Below are 20414 nucleotides of genomic sequence, written 5' to 3' on the forward strand. Positions count from 1 at the left end.
TTTCCCAGTTATTGTTTGGTTCCAACTAACAGGAAAGGAAGAAAAATGCATCACTTCACGGGTACCAGAAAATCTACTGACTATTATTAAAAACACAATTATTGGGGCACCTGGGTGGCTCAAGAGGTTTAAGCTTTTGACTTCTGCTCAGGTCATGATCTCAGGTTCCTAAGTTGAGCCCTTCATCGGGCTGTTTCCTGTCAGTGTAGATCCTAGAGCCTGCTTTAGATCCTCTGTCCCCCTCCTCTCTCTTTGCCCCTGCCCTGCTTGCGGGCTCTCTCTCCTTCTCAAAAACAAAAACAAAAACAAACAAAACCCCACAATTATTGCATGTGAAAAGTCTAGAGTTCTAATCTTTCTTCTCAAAACAGTAAATAAGAACTCTCTAAGGAATCAAATGGATAAATAACCAATAGGTATTTTATATTAATAAAATCCAAACATGCAGATGTAACTATTAATTTAATCACTTTTAGGATTGTTAGAATTTCTGTTGCTGTTATTGATGCAGTTTGATACAAGAAATATATGAATTTGAATATTATAGAAATATTGTTAGGGAAATATTATTGAGTAGTATAGAAATAAAAAATACTAGAAAGGTGTAACTTTCTATTGGGTTTCCCTAAAAGAGGTAGCTTGATCCTTTAAGTTTTGAGCTGAAGTGAATTTTATAGATGACTGCCTGATGGAGACTTTGTAACTCAGAAAACTTTCTGTAATGACTCAACTTTAACATTAAATTTGCAGGACCAATTAGTCTCAGATAAGGCTGGGGGAGAGGGAGCTGTCCCAAGATACTGCTAATGACCAGTGATTATAGATATTAGGTCATAGAGAAGTAGTAGTTAACCTGTTTAGCCTAGAAAAAGTAAATATTCTGGATATTTTAAATATTAAACTAAACATCTCCTACCCTGTGGCATGTCTGTTTACTTTCTTTATGCTGTCTTTTGACGAATGGAAGTTCCTAAATTTAATAAGGTTGAATTTATCAATATTTATTTTACAGGTTGTACTTTTATGTTTTATTTATGAAAATCCTGTCCTACCCTAGGGTCATAAGTATAACTTTATGTATTTCTTATAAATGTTTAGGAGTTTTGTCTCTGTCCCTCACATATAAGTCCTCAATCTACGTGAAATGGACTCTTGAGCTTGGTGAGAAGGATCCAATTAATTTTCTTCCTGTGCGGATAGTCAATTTTCCAGCACCAGTTTTGAACATTCTTTTTCCCTACTAATCTGTAATGCCACCTCTGCCATATCTCAGGCTACCCTATACATGTGGCTATAATTCTAAGTTCTCCGTTCTGTTCCACTACTGTTCTACTATCTTTCTCCACATGCCACTACCATTATCTTATTACTGCAGCTTTCTGAGAAGTCTTGCTCTCTGTTAGGGCAAGTGTCCCCGACCTTGCCGTCTTCTCCCACACATCAACTTCCTAGATCATCTCAAGCACTCAAAACCAGAGCAGCAACCTTTCTTTACACATTTGGAATTCTTACAATTCTTGATCTCACTGTTGGTTTTCTTCCTCCAAAACAATGTCAGGCATCATCAAACAGCAGCTTTCCAAGCTGCTTAAAAATGAACAAGGACGAAAGTGCACCTTCTGGAAAAACAAGCAGAGACAAAGAGTGGGAGAGAGAAAATGAAAGAGAAACTATGAAAAGCAAGGGCTTTCTTTAAAAAAAAAAATTTTTTTTTAACGTTTATTTATTTTTGAGACAGAGAGAGACAGAGCATGAACGGGGGAGGGTCAGAGAGAGGGAGACACAGAATCTGAAACAGGCTCCAGGCTCTGAGCTGTCAGCACAGAGCCGACGCGGGGCTCGAACTCATGGACTGCAAGATCATGACCTGAGCCGAAGTCGGCCGCTTAACTGACTGAGCCACCCAGGCGCCCCGCAAGGGCTTTCAATAAAGATTTAAATTCACTAAGAACAGGTAAGTGAAAAGGTTATTTCAGAAAAATATTTTCCATTTCATCATTTTTGAAAATATGTTGTAACAAACCATAGCCTATCCTCACATATAAGTAAGATACAGAGGCTTCTTTCTCCAGGATATCACAATGTTAAGAAGTAAAACAAAATCCTCAGGCAATGTCAAGCAGTGAGAGAAAACATTAAATCAGGTGTACCCCAGATAATATCAGGGTAAGACTCTCACCTGAGAGCTTTCTCTCTGCTACCTCAGCCATAGGCAGTCCTAGAGACAGAAAGATCACAGTGAGAAGGAAGGGTAGAGAGTTTTGGAAAGGGTACTGGGCAAGGATCATCAATTAGGGGTGTCTCCCTAGAATGAGAAGCTCCAGGAAAACAGTCAGTTGGGTCTACATGTAGTTTGAAAAACCATACTCACTAGCACAATATAAATTTGCATTTGATCTGGAAAAAAAAAAGAACAATTTATTGTTTTGATACCACAAATCAGACAAAGTATCAACAACCTTCTTGGCTGGTGGAGCGCACAGTAAACATGGTAATACTCATAGTAAGTAACACTTATTGAGTGGTTACTATACTCCAGGCACTGCAATAACCACTGCAGACAAAACACTAAAGTAGCTCTTTGTACAGGAACCTGAGGTCTAAAAAGGGTGGAGCCCAACCCACTCAAGTCCCTAAACCTTGAAGATTGCCCACATGCACAATAATGCTTCTGAAAAAAGAATCTGATTAGTTGCCAAAAGAGTTATAAGAGCAAGTATCTCTAGTAAAAAAAAAAAAAAAAGCTGCTACAGTAAATTTTTCTATGTTGGTTTTAAATTAATCAAATGCAAGACCATCAACCTTTGAAAGCAACTGCTCTGAAGTGGCAATGGACTAATTGCTGAAGATTAATAATAAGAAGAATAAGAAGAAAAAGAGGAAGAGGAGGAGGAGGAGCAGTCCTTGCCCCTGAAGAACTTAAGCAGGAAACTGTAATAGCTCTGCAATTTAAATGCTACAATGAATGTCCAAAGGAAAAAGCATCTCCCTCTGCCTATGGGAGCCAATGACAGTTTTAAAGGAGAAGGAGCTAGTTAAACTGGGTCTTGAGTGAAGAATGGAAATTTAGTAAGAAAAGAATGGGGTGACAGGGGGAGAGTTCTAAGCAGAAGGGACGGCTCATACAAACTGGCAGGTATGAAGGAGAATGGCATATTCAAGGAACAGCAGGCAATCTGGTGGGAAACTGCTGGAGAGCAGGGGAGGCGAAAGGCTGACACTGCAGACAACAGATAACAACCAGAGGTTTGTCAGAGAAATGACGTGATCACATCTGGATTTTCGAAAGAACAAAAACAAACAAAAAAACCCCCGAAAAACCTTTGAGCAACAGTGTGGAGAGATGATGGAAAAGGAGAGGCTGTACATGGAAGGGAAGTTAGAAAGTGGTGGCAGAAGGCCAGGGATGAAGGTAGAGCCTCTTAAACTTAACTTGAACTACAGAGTTTTTCTTGTATAGCACATAAATGACAACAGGGCACAATATATAAAAATTGATACAGACCCCAGAATGATGAAGTAAAACTATTATTGGTTGGTCTTATGTGATGTTAGGTTTTACAACATAAATCCTTTCAAATACAAGTAGATCAATATAACTTTTAACAATAAAAAAGCAAAGAACACAACAGTGACTTTGAATCAACTATTCTAGGCTCACAAAATGTGTACAGCTGACCAAATTTTGCAACCAGGATTTCTTTAGTCAAGCAGGGCTACAGACCCCAGAGTAGTGAAAGCTGGTCTCTGACTGGGAACACCTGAATCCCCAAGTCAGCCAGTCACCAGGATAGACCAGCTATGCTCCCCACAGGGGAAGCCTTAGGAGTGTCTCAAATAACAATAAACAAGTCCTGGGACAAGGAAATTGTCCTCACTGACGGGAATGAGTGAGTTGCTTTCCCCATTACAATCAACTGATTTATATCATCCATATTTATGTACTGCATGGCCCATAATTATATAACATTCAAAATATCTAGTCTTGGTATTTTCCCACTGAAGCAAATATATCAGGTTTTTGAGGCTCTGACACTAAGCTGATCTGATACCATACTGCATGAGGTTATTGGAAGGATCGAAGATTAGATCTTACACATGTATGTCAAGAGCCTAACACTGAGGCTGGCATACAGTAAACATGCAATACATGGTGGCTACCATTGCTATAAGGAGACGGTGACGCTTCTACTTTCTCAAAGAAATTTGAAAGCAAAAATTCAAATTGTATAATGCAATATATAACTAGGAACAGGTCTTTCATTTTGACATAAGATCCACATGAAATGTGTATAAATATGTAATGTATACACACACAAATAAAATATGCTCACATAGCATTTGTAATTTATTCTGTTAAATTATACAACTGGGCAAAATGAAAGGCTTGAATTAGGATAAATCTCACAAATATTTAAAAACAAGCTAATAACTATTTGCAAAATACTTCTGGGTATGGAACTTTTTTTTTAAGTTTATTTATTTTGAGAAAGAGAGAGAGCAAGAGTGTGCACACACACGTGGAGGAGGAACAGAAAGAGAGAGAATCCCAAGCAGGCTCCATGCTGTCAGCGCAGAGTCTGATATGGGCCTAGAACTCATGAACCATGAGATCATGACCTGAGCAGAAATCAAGAGTCAGACGCTTAACCAACTGAGCAACCCAGGTGCCCCTAGAACTTCTTGATAGGTACAAGGTACTCAGTTTAAGTTTATTATTCTGTGATTGTCAGAAGTCTTTTTATACTCATGGGAAAATAAAAATTGAAGAATCTGGATTGCCTGAGAACTAAAAAAGAAGAAATACATATCTGAAGACCTGAAATCCTAGATCAAGCCTTACAATCAGGAAATAGAAATCAAGTGGCAAATTGAGCATAATATAAATGTTCATCAACAGAAAAGATGCTCACAGAGATGTCTCGGGTTCAGATATACATCTTTTTATCAGAAACCCTGACATTATTTAGACTCAAAGATTATTTAGCTTTGGGGTCAGATGATTTCCCACCCTCCACAGGAAACCTATTTCTTCCATATTACAGGTCTGGACTATAACAAAGGGGCAGCAATAGTGTGTGTGTGATGGGCCTGGGGAGATGAGGAGAGGAGTGAATGAATAGTGGCGAAGAGTAGTGACTCTAACCTACATGCAGTTCCTATTCTATGGGAGCAGCACTACAATCTTCTATATGGAGACTTCCCCTAAAAAACATGTACCCTAATGGGTGATTGCCTCCCTTACCAAGGGCCCAAGTGTAAGAGTGACACAGACTCTCTTCATGTCTATTAGCATGAAATATGGATGGATGGATGAATGGAAGGAAAGCAGGATAGATTTCCTGAGCATCCACTCTGTCTTAATCAAAGTAGGCATCATTTAATCTTTAACACACCTTCTAAGTATGAGTTCCACCAATACTGACAAAAAAAGACTCAGAATTTTAATCAACTTGTTTCAAGTCATCTGGTTAGTAAGAGACAGACCTAGGATTCTAACTCAGGCCTGTCTGTCTCTAAAATCACAACATTCTCTCTATACCACAGTGCCCTTCAAAATAGTTTCCCAGAAAACAGAAGTCGAGAGAAAGGAATTTTAAAAAGTGACAGAAGACTAGTTTATTATCTAAGGGAACATAAGCTAGACCACTTAATAACTCATTTACACAACCACTAATTCCAAAATATGTAATTTATGTTCAGTATTGCTCAAAGAAATTTCTGATCTAGTCCCACCCAATTAGTAACCTGATACTTATTTTTAAAAATTGACTCTTTTCCCTCCTCAGAAAAGAAACATGTATTATAAATTTAAAGTTTTAAAAATCTGTATTGTATCGAATAAGTCAACAAATATATTCTAATTGCCAGTCTTCTCAGCCAGGGGCTGACATACTTTAGAATATGTGCTTTTAACCATGGTGAAAGGTGATTTTTTAAATAATTCCAGGCTATTGCGGTGCCTGGGTGGCTCAGTTGGTTAAGTGTCTGGCTTCAGCTCAGGTCATGGTCTCATAGTCTGTGAGTTCAAGCCCCGCGTCGGGCCCTGTGCTGACAGCTCAGAGCCTGGAGCCTGCTTCAGATTCTGTGTCTCCCTCTCCCCGACTCATGCTCTGTCTCTCTCACTCTCAAAAATGAATAAATGTTAAAAAAAAAAAAAAAAAAGGAAAAAAAAAGAGTAATTCCAAGCCATTCACTTAACCAACCTAGTAAAAAGATGCATTACTGCAGAAGCAATGGAGACGGGGGAGAGAAAAAGAACGAAGATAGTACAAATGGCATTTCTGAAATGTTTTGCAAATAATAATCAGATTCACTGTTCAATAAATACTACTGGGCAAATGTACCATGAAGCCTGCTGGCATTGTGTAACTTCCCAAAAGCCATCCAATCTCTGTTGTGTATCTTTCTCAGCCACCTAGAGGCAGGCAGTTATTGGAGTTTCTTGAGGCTGCATGTGTGGGCAGCCAGTAAAACCATGAAGGCTTCAAGTTTGAGGCGATTTTTCATTTTCAACCCTCTCATACCTCTGACTACTAGTCCAAACAGAAGAGAAAGCTATCTTTTTTAACACTTGGAATGAAATCTCTCTACAACATTAACATTTCCAGGAATTAGAATCTTTGGTTACTGTCGATAATTAAGAAATGAAAGGTTTTACCTATAAAGACTTCTCATGAAGGCTTCTTATTATAGTGGAGGAAGTAATTTTTATTGTCCCTAAAAATCACACTTTGTCCCTGAGGTTTGCTTTCATCATTATAGACTAACTACCTGGAGTGTAGCACTTAAAATCAGAAAGGGCAGTTGAGTGTCTGAGCTACTCTATTCCTTTCACATCTTAAACAACTCCCCTCCCACCCTTCTACTCTAAGACTCCCAGATGCCAGGGACATGAATCTGTTCATATTGTCCCCCTAACAATGCCCCCATGCCAGTGCCTCGATCTGGGCTTTCACCCTCTGTATGCATACACTCTCCCTCATCATTGTACCTATACTAGCTGAGCTGGTCCCAGGCAGGCCTGCCTTTTGGCAACAGAGCTCCTGCTGCTTAAAAATCTCTAGCACTCAGGGCACTGAAGAGAGCATGGGAAGCAGGTGGCAGCACTGTGACAAGGGACGTGGAGAAGGAATGGCAGGATGGGAGGGAATTACAAAATGAATCTTGGCCTCTAGGCATGTTATGTTGAAGGCAGGTCAAACTATAACAAATAAAGAACACATTTTTTACAATGAGTGATAGCATGAATGTGTCTATCAGGTTAGAGATGGTATTCATACAGGGAGGGGAAAAGTCAACATTATTTAAGCTCCTCATAACCAGCAACGAAGTAAAAAGGGATGAACTAACTCTGGCTGGGGAGTTTTGCATCAAGGTGTGAGATTGGGCTTGATAAACTCTAATATGGATTCCTTCACCGATTTCCCTAAGTGGCATTGATTGAAGGGGACTGACCAATATCTGCTTTGTGAGGTGCTTTGGGACGAAAGAAGAATTTGACACATAGGTAAGAGAACTCAAAGATAAAATCCCAAACGAAAACCCTCAATATGTCACACTCAGGCAGCTAGATACATGAGGCCAGTGGTTCAATGCTATGGTTTGAAAGAGGGCTGCTCTACAAAGGCCCACCTGCCTCGTTCTATAAGTCATTTAGATAGTAACTGGCCCCTCCCTACTCCTGACCCCAATCTCAGTGTTGGCTCCTCCCTCCCCATATTTCAAGCGAGGAATGTATAAGCCTCTAAGAGGCTACCCACTCAAGGTTCCAGAGACAGGTGCTACACTGTCTCTTGACTCCTTGGAGACAATTCTCAAACCCAATAAGTTAAGTTATTAACACAGGGTTTTTCTTTTTTCTATAAAGTCATGTTCAAACAAAATTTCAAGATCACCATCAATACAACTATTGAGGAAATAAATAATTTAATGATATAAAATAATAAGGAAACTTATCAGTTTTTTGCTCACCCTGAGTAATTAGTTCAAGGAATCAAGAGTGCTGAACTGAACAAGTGATACCAAAAAAATCCTTGAACAGGTTAGAAAAGAAACATCCAAAAATAAACAAAGTATTAAATAAAAATGTTACTGTTGTTTTCAAACTACTGTAACATTTTATTTTAAAAATCTGTATTATATAAACAAAATGTTCTATTAACCAGACCTTTCAGTAGAAGCTTGACACATACTGCATAAAAATCTGCTTTTAACCTTGGTAAAGCAATTAAAGGGTGATTTTTAGTAATTCCATTGCATGAATCAATTTCTCTTTGGAAAGATAAATATTTAAAATTAATGGCCACAGAGACTTCAACTCTCAACTCCCTGCAAACCCACTAAAGTCTTCTTTCCTGTTCTCTGATCCCCTGTGATAGAGAAATGACATTATATTTGGGCTATTTACTTATTAATGAGTTTCATATGAGCTCATTAATGTTCATGAGATTTAACTTACAACTATTAAATTATCTACTTCTTGTTTTAAAAAGATAAACACAAATCAACACCTAAGTGGGTAAAAAGGGATTAATCTGGGTTATTTTACCCATATTTACATCTCTAGGCAGTGCCGTATCTGTGAGGGACCAATTCCTAAATTCATCCAAATACCACAACAGGCATTTTATTGCTGGCACTGCTATCTGAATTGCCAAGCAAGCCCATATAAAAAGGCACCATTTAAGAGCAGCAACTTAGTTATCTGTGATATCAAAAGTTATCAACAATTCATTCACTCAACAAATAGTACCAGATACTCTGCTAAGTGCTGGGAATACAAAGGTGAGTAAAATTATTCCTGTTGTCACAAAGTTTACAGTATGGTAAGGGGAACAGACATCAATCAATCATAACAGTGTGTAATTAAAAAGTGAGATACAAGGAAAAAGAACACAGTGTAAAGTAATAGAATCTGATCTAGACAAATAGTGGGCAACAGAGAGGGCTTCCCTGAGGAAGTGATGCTTGAGCTGAGATCTGCAGGGGACTGGAGGATGGGGGTATGTGGAGGAAAGGGCAGGCATGTGAAAGTCTGAAGTGAAGGGAAGAGCACGTGAAACGACCTGGGGTAAAGGTAAGCCACACCGTTAAGGAAGTTGAAAGCAGGCCACCGTGTTTAGTGCACAGGGAGCTAGGGATACAGAGATAAGAAATAAGTCTTAGAAAGTTCTTAAAATAGGAAGCAGGAAAACGGTGTACCATAACATGGGTTCTAGTGGGGCTTGAACAATGTAAAGCCTGTAAGAGATTTGTAAATTGTAAAGCACCCCATACTTTCATTAGTACTATTTAGTTCCTCTACTTTGTTTTCTAAATAAACTTTTGGTCTGGATGCCAGGTGACAGCCAGAAGGAAAAGAGCCGAAACTAATTCTAACCCAGTGTTTTGCCCCTATACCACACTGCATAAAAATTTCACTGTTTATATCACTTAACTAGTCTAAGGTCTTTACCCAACAGCTAGTGCTTCATAATGACAACTCCAATTATCAGTATTTACTATGTGCTAGGCAATTTTCTAAGTTCTTTATTTAGATTAACTCATTTAATCCTCAATTCTAAAAAGAAGGCTCTATTGCTGTCCAGATGAAAACACTGAGGCTCAAAAAGTTAAGGAAGTTATCCAAAGCCGGACAGCTGGTAAATGTTGACAGTTAACTACAACAGTATTTAGCTTCCGTTTAAAACATTTTGTGTGTGTGTGTGTATAGGTGTGTGCATATATACACGCAGAGGAGAGAACAGAACTCACATGTATAGAAACACATTCACATAATTGACCCAGATCAGCGTCTTGGTCACCTAGTGCCTGAGGTATTAGTGGCACGTGGCAAATACTTTATGAACTGAAGATGGGTATGAGACACTAACAAAAGATTTGAATCTAGAAGTGATTTTGAAGCCTTCCCCCCACACCCCAGTCACGTATTCATTAGTAATTCATTTGATGGCTGTATTTTGTCTCTTTAAAAAAAAAAAAATTTTTTTTTTTTGAGACAGAGTGGGGGGGGGGGGGGGCGGGAGGTAGAGAATCCGAAGCAGGCTCCACACTGTGAGCCGGGCGCCCAATGCGGGGCTAGAACCCACAAACCGCGGGATCATGACCCCAGCCGAAACCAACAGTCGGACGCTTAACCGAGCCACCCAGGCCCTGTTAAATTGAAGATTTATCTACATTACCTTTGTTATAGTTCACAGACTTTAGCCTGGAGGTCAGTGGGATAATGGGAAGGACAATGAACTAGTTCGAACCACTCTCCAGCCACAACTGGCCATCACACCAGGGACACTTGCCCTCCCGGGCCTTTACGCTTGCTGTTCACTCTCTCTAGAACACTATTTCTCCCTTGGGTTCCTCTGCTCAAACATCACCACCTCATAAAAGACCTTTCCTAATCTAATCTAACTTAAATTAGTCTCATCAGACCTTAAATCATCACTCAGTTTAATTTCATTTCTTTCATGAAATTGACCACTCTTTAATCATCTCTTTAACGTCCACTCACCCCACTCCCCAATTCTAGCAAGGCAAGAGCTTTGTCTAGCTGGTTCTCTGGATGTATCCTCCAGTGAACCAAACTAGGCAAATAAGTATTTAATTCACGAATTAGAATTACCTCAGATTTACCTCTGTTCTGTCAAGCCCTCAATGCCCTTAAGCTTTTCATTTCCCAATGGCTCTACATCCTACTTTCAACAGGAACACCATTTTTACATTACTTTGCCGTTCACAAAGTAGTCTGGACTCCATTTTCTGAGCAGAGACCCTCAACCGATCTTGAGAAGGGAGGTATAGCCTGGCAAAAACCACCATTCTCCCCATTTTACAGTCCAGGAAATTGAGCCTCAGAAGGGATTCAACCGCAGCCATGCCGAAAACACGGGAAGGAGCCCTGAAGGATGTACAGGTTCCGAAGAGCCTTTCCCGCAAGCCAGCGCCGTGGATTCTAGATACTTCATCACCTTTATTACTATTGTTCTACGGTACTCATTCTGGACGCATTCCACGGCTAGGGAACGTGCGCCAAACCCTTCGCCGCGTCCCCGCGCGCCCCAGACTCTTAACCTAGGCCGCGCCCCCGCGCGCCCCGCCCCCGGCCCCGCCCCCACCGCCCCAGCCTCACGCCGCGTCGCGGCCTCTGCTCCCGCCCCGCCAGGGCTCCCGCGCCCCGCGGGGACCGCCCCTCCCGTCCTAGCCAATCAGCAGAGCTCGGGGGGCGGGGCCACAGGACCCATCCCTCCTATCTGGGCACCAGTTGGTCGGGCCAACCATCGCTCATGAAGTCGCGCCCCGCACCCGCCTCCCTCCTTTTCCTCCACCCTCCCTTCAGAAAAAACGGCGGTTGGGCCGCGGCGGTCTCCAACGGCGGGCGGGAAGCGGAGGGGCGAGGAGCCGGGGAACTAGGGAAGGAGGGACTGCAGGGAGGAGGAGGATGAAAGGGAGGAGGAGGGGAGCCCGGCCCAGCCGGAGCCATCTCCATCGAGAACAAAATGGCGGCGCTGGCGGAGGGCCAGCTGTGAGGCGGGGCCGCGGCCATTCCCCCTCCGCCCCCACCCTCGCGCCGGCCGGGCCGGTCAGGGGGAGCCCGCTCGCTTCGCCCGGCCGCGGGCGGGGAGGGGAGGGGAGCGGCCCGGCCCACTATGCAAAGCGTCCGGCGCCGCCGCCGCCGCGCCCCGTGGCAAAGGTAAAAGGGTCGGGTTCAGCCGCCGTCGCGGCGGCTCCATGTCCGCGCGCCAGGCCCGCCCCCTCTGCCGCTGGCCCGAGCCCGCTCCGGCCCCTTTTCAATTTTACCTCAGGATTTGGCGCCAAAGCGGCCTCGAAGCAGGTCCCGTGTCTGCGGCGGACGGCCCCCGACGCGGAGGGCAGGGCGCGGGGAGGCCGGGCTCCCGGCGTTGGCGGATGGCGGGAGCCCGGGGGCCGCGGGCTCGCGGGGCAGCAGGCGAGAGAAGAGACGCCGAGGTGGGAGCGGGGGCGGCGGGGGCGGGCCCGGGGGCGCCGCCGGGGTCGCGGGGAAGGGGGGGTTTGTTATTGTTTTTGTCAGTGAAAGGTCAGAGTTCGTGACCCCGGTGCCGCCGCCGCCGCCGCCCGCGCGCTGGTAGGAGGAGGGCGAATGTTCTTCTTCCTCTTCCCAGCGCCAGCCTCGCCGCGGCCGCGGGGGGCGGGCGAGCACGCGATTGGCTGAGACGCGCGCGCGCACCGGAACGCCGCGGCCGGCGCTGGTCCATCCGGCCCCTCGGTGGCCCGCGGGCCCGGCGGCGGGCGGGCGCTGGGGTCAGGGCGGTCGGCCTGGGGCCGCCGCCCCGGACTCGGCCGGCGTAGCCGCCAGACGAAATTTAAATGGCGCGGCCGCTTCTGTTTCCAGGGCAAAGGGCCGGTTGGGCTTGTTAAAACCTAGGAGTGCCGGGCACCGTTATTCGGGTGCAGGCCCTCCCCTCCTGGGGGACCGAGAGCTTCGCGAGGCTAGGTGGGGACAGTTTTCTCCCTGTGACATTCTCCATCCTGGCCTCCCGCCGAGCTGAAGTTTCTGTGTTTGTTGATTGAAGAAGCAGTCACAGCAGAGAGCCTGTAGGTTAAAAGTGGCTGGTTTATTGGTGGGTATTGGATTGTTTGTGCCCTACACGTTACTGATGGTTTTTATTTAGGTTTTAAAGGTCGCCAGCTTCTGGCAGTATTAGGTATTGAAATCATCCAAAACCTGTTACTAATGGTCTTTTAGCGAACATGTGACCCAAAGCTTGTTAAGTCTTTTCCTGTCTTCCCGTGATTTGGAACTAGTAAACAGTGATACGTAAGTGTATATAAAACAACGCTTTGCGAAATTGCTTAAATATATAAAGAAAAGTGCTTCTCTTGACCTTGGGAACTTAGGGTTGTGGGTTTTCTTTAGATGTTTCTCTCTTTTTAAGTTGTGGTTTTTGACTTGCTTGAGAAGGTATCCTAGATGCCCTGAAATTTTTTGGCTAGACTCTCCTTGATTATCATGCTTTGTAGGAGGAAGATCCTCTGGTAATTGATTTTTCTTTTTTTCACTTTTCTTGTTTGTTCCGAATAGGTACTGATCCCAAGATGGAAGGATTAACCTTTTTTCTTAAACATTTGCGCTTTGATCAGGCTGACCCCAACTTTTGAGTATTTTGTCCGTAATTTCTGTTTTATAAGAAATGCTTTAAATGCACTTATTTTTTTCTTCTCCCATGTTCTCAACTCAAAAAGAAGTGGGGAAGGGAGTTAAGTTTGTAATGTCTTGGTGAATCACACAGACCCTGAAACTGGAAGGGGCCTCAGGAACTCAGGAACTGCCAGTCCTCTGGCAGGAAGATTTTACAGGAGAGGCGGGTCAAGTGATGTGGGTATGGTAACATGCTGTTTTGATGGTAAATCCTTATAAACATGAACTGCTCTTATAATTGTGTACTTGCAAAAATTGATTTTTTAATGTTGAATAATGCTTTTAGATACTGTGTAAAAATTCACACATCAGTGAGTTTTGGGGTTTTTTGTTTTTGCAAGCATATTACAGTTGCACTAGTTTTGAGGTAAATACTAAACAATCATTACTGTTTCTATAATGGCCTATAATTTTCTAATTTTCTTCACTTAATACCCAGCAGTACTGTGAACAAGCACAGTTATTTTACTGAGGTGAAGGAACTGAGGCCCAGGTAAGGTAAGCAACCTGCCAGATGTTACGGGTGCAATAAGGGAAGCTAGGACTCTCACCTAGTCCTTTGACCTTAAGGCTTATGCTATAAAACCATGCTGCATCAGTTTGGCCTGTTGGTAATAGCATTCAGTAAATGTTCACTTAAAAGCTAGTTGTTTAGGGGCGCCTGGGTGGCTCAGTCGGTTAAGCATCCGACTTCAGCTCAGGTCATGATCTCACAGCCTGTGTCTCCCTCTTTCTCTGCCCCTCCCCTGTTCATGCTCTGTGCAGATTGCAAACAATATATGCAGGTAACAGGCCTCTGCAAGCTGAGGTCAGTGCTACCGTAGTGCCATTTTTTTTTTGCTCCATTGTGTTTTCACTAGAACGCCTTTTAGTGTTTTAAGTGGCTTATAATCACAAAAAATATTCAAGTTGTACTATATTACTTATATGTTATACTATGTTTTTTTGACTGTCTATTAATAAATATCCACATTTGCATTAACAGTGATTTTATATTGTTTTATATGCCTTTCAAGGGTTCTTGGCTGGGGGTGTACTTCAGAACTGCCAAGCCCTCAGTGATTGTGAAGCAGTAAGCTTTGGGTGGGGCCTGGCATCAGCACTTCTGAGCATCACATAGAATTTTTTTTTTTTTTTTTTTTTTGCATCACATAGAATTCTGTACCTACCGGCCTGAACCACTGATCTAGTTCCAAAAATGTGTGGCAAAAATAACAAGACAAAACTTTTTGTTTCACTTTTTGACATGCAGCTTTTTAAAAAACCGATTGATCACGACTGAAGGGGTCTTGACAGGAGTGATGGTCTGTCTGGCAGTACCTAGCTGTTGTGTGTGTAGCATCTTGGCAACTACCCAGACTGTAAGCCCTGTATCAAAATGTGTCTTATCGGGGCGCCTGGGTGGCGCAGTCGGTTAAGCGTCCGACTTCAGCCAGGTCACGATGTCACAGTCCGGGAGTTCGAGCCCCGCGTCAGGCTCTGGGCTGATGGCTCAGAGCCTGGAGCCAGTTTCCGATTCTGTGTCTCCCTCTCTCTCTGCCCCTCCCCTGTTCATGCTCTGTCTCTCTCTGTCCCAAAAATAAATAAACGTTGAAAAAAAAATTTAAAAAAAAAAATGTGTCTTATCCCTCTTATCTCAGCCCTTAACACAGTACCTAGTAAAGAGTTTGTATGAAGTTGGCATTTACTAAATCAGTGCTTTTCCCAGCAACAGTATATAGTAAACAGTATTCATATTGTCATCTTGCTTTTTGTTTGTTTAAAATTTTTTTAATGCTTATTTATTTTTGAGAGGCAGAGCACGAGCAGGGGAAGGGCAGAGAGAGAAGGAGACAGAATCTGAAGCAGGCTCCAGGCTCTGAGCTGTCAGCACAGAGCCCCACGCCCGAACCCATGAACCATGAGATCGTTGCCTGTGGCAAAGTCAGATGCTTAACTGACTGAGCTACCCAGGTGTCCCTGTTATCATCTTGCTTTTAAGATGAACTCAGTGAAAACAAAGTTTGGTGACTTACCTGAGCTGGGATGTGGGTCTGGGACTGTTGGCTCCTTACACTGCCCTCTCTGTACCTCTGAGCAGGTTGTTTTTTCACACCACTTAACTAACTAGTATGTTCTTTAGTCAATCATTACATAACTTGTCCGTGAGCTTCTTGAGAGCAGGAACTATACTGTGCAGTTTCGTTTTGTACGTAGCCCAGAGTAAACATTTTTTTGCTAAGCAGGGTTATTTGAGATTTGCATTTAAATGGTAAATGTCAAAGAAAACGAACTTTTGGTTAAACAATCATTGTAGATGTGCTTAATTTTTCAAGTTACTATTTTTTTTCAATATATGAAGTTTATTGCCAAATTGGTTTCCATACAACACCCAGTGCTCATCCCTTCAAGTTACTATTAAGCAAAGATTTTTTTTAACTTGTAAGGATACTGCTATTGTGGTAGTGTAAATGATGATTTTCCTTTTTATTTTAGACTGAGAAGGCTTAATAATCACCTTCATAAGTACTTACATCTTTGTGCCAACTTTTCTGTTAAAGCTTATTCTCTGTTACTGTGTGTACTAATTTATGAAACTTCTGTTTGTTATTTATATAATTATGACATGTTTATAAAATAAACTTTTAAACCTCATAATTCTTATTGGTCTTTTTTAAGAATGTGGAATCTAAACAGATGTAATCAATGAATACCAGATTGCATGTTCCTTATACTCACACATTATCTTGTTTAATCTTCAGAATAACTTTGTGAAGTGAATGGTATTGTCTTGTTTTTATAGCTGAAGAGGCTGAGGCCTTAAAGGGGAGCATGACTTCCCCAAAGTCACATGATGAGCAAGTGGTGGAACATTTATTCATAAGTTATTTCTGCTTATTTCTTCTCTTCTGTCCTTGAGGACTTTGAGAAGAAAACTGTCTTCACCCCACCACCATGATCTGTCAAAGTCAAGCTCTGTCACAATAGAAGGCTACTTGGAGAGGTCTCAGATTCTGTATACAGGGCTTTTGTTTTTTCCCAGAAAGAGAAAAGTGAGTGATCCTGTGGTGGACTGGGGAGACTGGAAAACAGGGACACTGCAAGTGAGTTCCTGAGCCTCTCCAGAACAGCTTTCACTGGGAGTTTTGCCCCTTTAGTTTCTATCCTGAGGCTTCCTGGGCCTTGAAGAGGTGTTATTTCAAAGTTGTGTTTGGCTCAAATATCTTGGAGCATGACAGAAAATTAGATTATCTTAGAAAAGTGCACTTGCCCTTGGTCCCCTGTTTTAGAATGTGGATTGCTTGGAAGAATGTTTTTTAAGTTTGCCTGATTAGAAACTCTCAATCTTGAGGCTTGGGAGTTCTTTACAAGCCCAGCACCACCACAAGAATTAATCACTTGGGTCTAAGTCTAAACAGTGGCATTCCTTGAGTTTCTTAAAGAAGAGATTATTTTAGGGGCACCTAGGTGGCTCAGTCAGTTAAGCAGCTGAGTTGATTTTGGCTCAGGTCACGATCTCAACAATTCATGGGTGCGAGTCATGTATCGTGCTCCACCATGACAGTGCAGAACCTGCTTGGGATTCTCTCTCTCCGTCACCCGCCCCCCCCCCCCCCCCCCCCCGGAAATAAATAAACTTAGAAAAAGGAGAGAGATTATTTCACCCCTACAGCCTCTTCACTACAGGCCAGAAAATGCAACTCAAAGCCAAAAGTCTTGGAAAAGCCGTTCCCTTCTGTGCTTTGCTTTGGATCCTGCCCTTCACCTTGGGGAGAGATAAGATGCTGCTATGAGGTTTCTGGCCTTGGGGAGGCTCTGGGTACATTGTCAAGACGGTATGCATAAATCCTTTTGGTTCTGTCCTCACATTTGGCCCCTCCTCCACTGTTCTCTAGTTTAGGTATTATTTCTGTCCCAGTGTCAGGGTTTCTTAACCTTCCAAACCAGTCTCCAGCTGCCCCCTCCCACCCAGCCTCCCTCTCTTACTCCCTCCTTTTCTTCCACTGCCTGTTCTGTAACAGCCATTTCTAGTGCTCTTCTATTAATAAAGTTCTTTAATGGTTCTGCATTGCTTAGGGCTGAAGTGAAAACTTCGATGCCTAAAGTGGGGACAGTGGGCGTTGGGTCTGGCAGGTATTCTAAAGGAGGTCAGTAAGCTGAGGTAAACCTCCATTAGTACAGTAAATGGTCATAGTGACACCCGGAGAGCTCACTGGACTTGAAGGGGTGGCCCCTTATCAGCACCTGCAATGCAGCCAAAGATGGGTTTTTTGAGAGAAGCCAGAAATCCAGATTTGTAAATGAAATCTCTTGACTTTCCAATACTGGCAATTTGTAAATTGTTTTTAAACTATGCAAGCCAAGCATCCTCTTTTAAACATGGTTCTGGGTCTCAGAACTAGTTTGGGACCTTTGACCAATCAGATAAAAATCTAAGCTGAGCCAGGGCCACTGAAAGTCCTTCACAGTGAGTCTTTTCAGCCCCTTACAGATTAAAGCATCATTCAAGGGTAGTCTTCCAATAAAAACACCTGAACTCAGAATTTTGATTCCTTCTATTTGTTCAATAGAAGGAATACATTTTAATCTGTCATGGAAAGGGAATTTGGCAGGCAGGAGACAGAAGCCCATGTCTACAGATCGAATGCAGTGGTGTGTGTGTGTGTGTGTGTGTGTGTGTGTGTGTGTGCGTGCGCGCGCGCCCATGTCTACAGATCGAATGCAGTGGTGTGTGTGTGTGTGTGTGCGCCCATGTCTACAGATCGAATGCAGTGGTGTGTGTGTGTGTGTGTGTGTGGCAGGTGGAGGCATGTTCCTTTTGTAGTTCTCATTTTTCCAGAGCATAAATTTACTGTCTCCTGCCAGGGTGGGGAAGCAGAGTCATTTGTCTCTATTCAGTGGTATTAGGGTATTTGAGGGTCTCATGACTGCTTACAGAGACTTTCAGCTGATGCTCTTGTTACTCCCACTCTAGCCTTCCCAGACACCTGTGCCTTCAAATTCCCAAGCCTCTCCAGAGGGCCAGCCCTTATGTCTCACTGGGGTCCCTCCCTGCAGGCACTTTGGTATTTGTTTTCTCCTCTGCTAAGTCAGCTGCCACTATCCATGCATGTGACTTCCAAAAATGAGTTGACTATTTTGATACTCTCTGCCTTTTCTTGCATTTTCTTTGTCCTTTAGGTTACATCTTTTTACTCATTTACTGTCCTAGTAGGTTTTAGAAAGGAGCCAAGAAATGCATGTTTCCTGGTTATCACTGCATAACTAGTCACATCCAAACTCAAGGGCTTAAAAACCACTTTCTTAAATTACTATCTTGCAGTTCTGGGGGCTCATATAGGAGGTTCTCTCCTGAGGCCTCTTATAGTTGCAGTCAGAAAGTGGCTGGAGCTAAAGTCATCTGAAAGGCTTCCTACTCTGTCTAGAGATTGATGCTGGTTGGCAGTGTGAACCCTGACATGTGACCTCTCTATGTGTCCTGGGCTTCCTCATAGCATGGTGGATGCATTCCAGGAGTGCACAAGAGAACAAAGTAGCATTTTATAGAAGTCACTTCCTCTGCTACTCCTTGAGCCATCACACGGGTCTGCCCAGGTTCAAGGAGAAGGGATGTGCACTCCACTCCTTGATGGGAGGAGTATCAAATCCCATTGTAAGAACACGCAGGAGGGCATCTATTACGGTGGCCATCTTTGACAGAATAGACTCCATCTAATGTGGGAAGACCAGAGTGGTCTTTCTAACACAGCTGTTTCACCCTCCATTTTAAAGCATCTGAAAGACCCCTCTACCCCATCTAGAAACTATAGGATAGGTGCAATGGCTCTGAATGAACTGGTCACAAACAGCCTTTCTTGTTTCATCTGTTTTTGTGATTTCCTCCCTGTATAATTCACTGTATAGTTCTGCACTCTCCCATTTCCTGAATATGCCACATGGTATCCTACTCATTCTCACACACCTTACTCATTCTGCTCCCTGCCTCCAGGGACCTCTCTGACGCCCATCTCTGTGAGGCAAGTCCTCCTTTGTCCATTCACCTCCCCCCCCCCCCCCCCCCCCCCAACTATTTCCTAATCTGCCTCAGGCACAATCCATTCTCTGTTATCCATTCCACCACAGTGTTATCCTTCTCATGCTTCCAGGACAGAGAATTAGAGTTTTTGTACCTGACTTCTCAGGTGGTTAGCTCCTGAAAGTAAATAACCATGTCTCTAGTGCTTAATACTGTGCCCAGTCTGGTGTCACTGTTAAAATAGCACCTGAATATTACAGGGTTCCAAAGTACCTTAGCATTCTCCTATATGCACAACATTCAGCCCTTGCTCTTCCTCTTCCAGCAGTCAACCAAAAATATCTAGTACCAGGAAACACAACCCCGATTATACTAACCTTTCTTTCCAGCTAATTAATCCTGCAAGTAAATATCATAATGTATTCTTGAGGCTCCAGGTTTGTTGAACAAATTTGATTTGTTCATAGATGTTTTGGTTATGACAGGTAATCAGCATTTCTCTGTATTAGGAAAGTCAATATTTATCAGTCAACTGCATATCAGAGTTTCAATCAGCGGAGTCAGTTTCCAGGATAACTGACCATCAATCATCTTTCAGCTGAGGAGGAGAGGTGCTGGCAGAGTACGGAGTACCCTGGATGTCTTGGCATGTTCCAGACTTGCCATTAACTGATTGTGGCACTTTAGATGAGATCCAATTCATGAGTCTGTTGGCTCCGAGGTCAGTTGAGGCCACCCTATCTGCCAGGGTGGGTAAGTGTGGAAGGAAGAATATGGAAGCACTGTTACAAGTGGTAAACTGAGGCATTCATGAAGCCTGCTGAACCTCAAAGCTCAAAACTCTTGTGTGAAGCCCTGAACTAAACACAAGAAACTTGAGATGTTTAATGCAGTATGTTAAATGTATTTAAAATTTTGAGATATGGTATTTAGCAAACGTTCTATCGTGATTTTTCCCCCCAAAGAGAGAACTTGTCAAGAAACACTATGTTGTATTCTCTATTAGAAGTTTTATCCCCATAGCTTCCCTAAATAGGAAAAAGATTATTCTCTTAAAGATTTTTCACAAAGAAACCTTAATAATGTCAAGGGACGTATCTGGAAAAAGGAAAGCTTTTTAAGAAATGTTGTTTAAAAGGCCATCTTCTTCACGTATTTTTGTCCGGAGGGGATGTTTCTGGTCCTAGGTAGCAAGGGATGGACTCACAGGATGACAGTGATATCTTGATAATTGTAAAAATGGAA

General features: G+C 43.0%; 1 protein-coding gene across 2 annotated transcripts in view; it reads right to left on the reverse strand.

The window, feature by feature from the left end:
- NR2C2 (nuclear receptor subfamily 2 group C member 2) overlaps nt 1-12151 on the reverse strand; it is a 101057-nt gene extending 88906 nt beyond the window's left edge. The window contains exon 1 of one of the 2 annotated variants that reach the window (XM_043588209.1): nt 11797-12151. The gene's annotated coding sequence lies outside the window, so the exon portion shown is untranslated. The remainder of the gene's footprint in view (nt 1-11796) is intronic. The other variant, XM_043588210.1, reaches the window with a different exon arrangement.
- Between the last annotated feature and the right edge of the window lie 8263 nt (nt 12152-20414).

This window comes from Prionailurus bengalensis, chromosome A2, assembly GCF_016509475.1.
Source record: "Prionailurus bengalensis isolate Pbe53 chromosome A2, Fcat_Pben_1.1_paternal_pri, whole genome shotgun sequence".
NCBI lineage: Eukaryota > Metazoa > Chordata > Mammalia > Carnivora > Felidae > Prionailurus > Prionailurus bengalensis.